Here is a 1,653-nt window from a genome sequence, read left to right as displayed (position 1 = left end):
CTTCAGCTCAAGGCTAGCGCTCTACCACTTGAGCCACAGCGCCACTTCCGGCTTTTTTTTCTTTTTGCTTATGTGGTACTGAGGAATCGAACCCAGGACCTCTGGCATGCAAGGCAAGCGCTCTACCACTGAGCCACCTTCCCAGCCCTATCAGTTTTTCTTAATATCTATTTTGTATTGGTATCTTTGGTTGCCTTGTGTGTGTTTTTTTTTGGGGGGGTCCAGTCGTGGGCCCTGAACTCTGGGCTGGGCGTTGACTCTCAGCTCTTCAGCTCAAGGCTAGTGCTCTACCACTTGAGCCACAGCGCCACTTCTGGCTTTTTTTTCTGCTTATGTAGTGCTGAGGAATCGAATCCAGGGGCTCATGCATGCAAGGCAAGCACTCTACCACTGAGCCTCCTTCCCAGCCCCTGCCATGTGTTTTTACTTAGATTTCTTGCTTAAGGCTTGTACTCTACTACTTGAGCTATGCCTCTAGTCCAGCATTTCCTGGTGAATGAGAAATGACTTCCTGCAGGCTTTTCTGCCACAAATGGCTTCAAACCTCCATCTTCCTAATCTTAGCCTCCTAAGTAGCTAGGATTGTAGACATTAGCCAGTAGTGCTTAGCTCTGGACATTTTATATAAACAGAATCATTTAATATGTGGGCTTGTCCCAGTCTATTTACACTGAGCATCATGTTTCCAATATACCTCTATATTGTAATATGTATAAGTACTTCATTAATTTTGGTAGTAGAATAATATTTCATTATACAGCTATAACTCTATTTATGTATGTATGTATGTATGTATTTATGTCAGTCATGGGACTTAAACTCAGGGTCTGATAGCTGTTCTTGAGCTCTTTTTCTCAAGGCTAGTGCTCTGCCACTTTGAGCCACAGCATCACTTCTGGTTTCTGGTGGTTTATTAAAGGTAAGAGTCTCACCAACTTTCTTCCCTGGCTAGATTTAAACCACAGTAACTGATTTTATTTGCTCATTTATTTATTTTGTTGTTTTTGTTTTGCAGTGTCAGGGATGAAACAGGGTCTTGTGTATATATACTGCACACTGCTGTACCTAAGGGTGCCTATTCATCTGTTGATGGGTTTGGGGAATATTTCTGCTTTGAACTATTATTTATAATGCTACTTTGACTGGTCATATCCAGCTTTGTAGATTCATATCCGTGTGACCTAATTATAATAAGTAGAGCTTGATGTTCCAAAGATAATGTTCATAATTATTATCCTAAAATGCTGTATGCAATAAAAATTATTAGACTAAGATGGACACCCATGGCTCAAGCCTGTAATCCTAACTACTCATACGAGTGAGATCTGAGTATTTCAGTTCAAAGTCAGTCCAGGTAGCAAAGACTGTGAGACTCTTATCTCCAATTAGCACCGGAAACCCAGAAGTGGAGGTGTGGCTCAAGTGGTAGAATACCAGCCTTGAGAGAAAAAGCTAAGGACAGCACCTAGGCCCTGTGTACAAGCCCTAGTACTGGCACACACACACACACACACACACACACACACACACACACACACACACACAAAGAAAGAAAGAAAAAAGGCAGGAGGGGCTGGGAAGGTGGCTCAGTGGTAGAGTGCTTGCCTTGCATGCCTGAGGCCCTGAGTTCGATTCCTCAGCACCACATAAGCA

This window comes from Dipodomys ordii, unplaced genomic scaffold (genome assembly GCF_000151885.1).
Source record: "Dipodomys ordii isolate 6190 unplaced genomic scaffold, Dord_2.0 Scaffold154, whole genome shotgun sequence".
NCBI lineage: Eukaryota > Metazoa > Chordata > Mammalia > Rodentia > Heteromyidae > Dipodomys > Dipodomys ordii.
The sequence above is the reverse complement of the archived record's forward strand: the minus strand, read 5'-3'. Positions refer to the sequence as shown.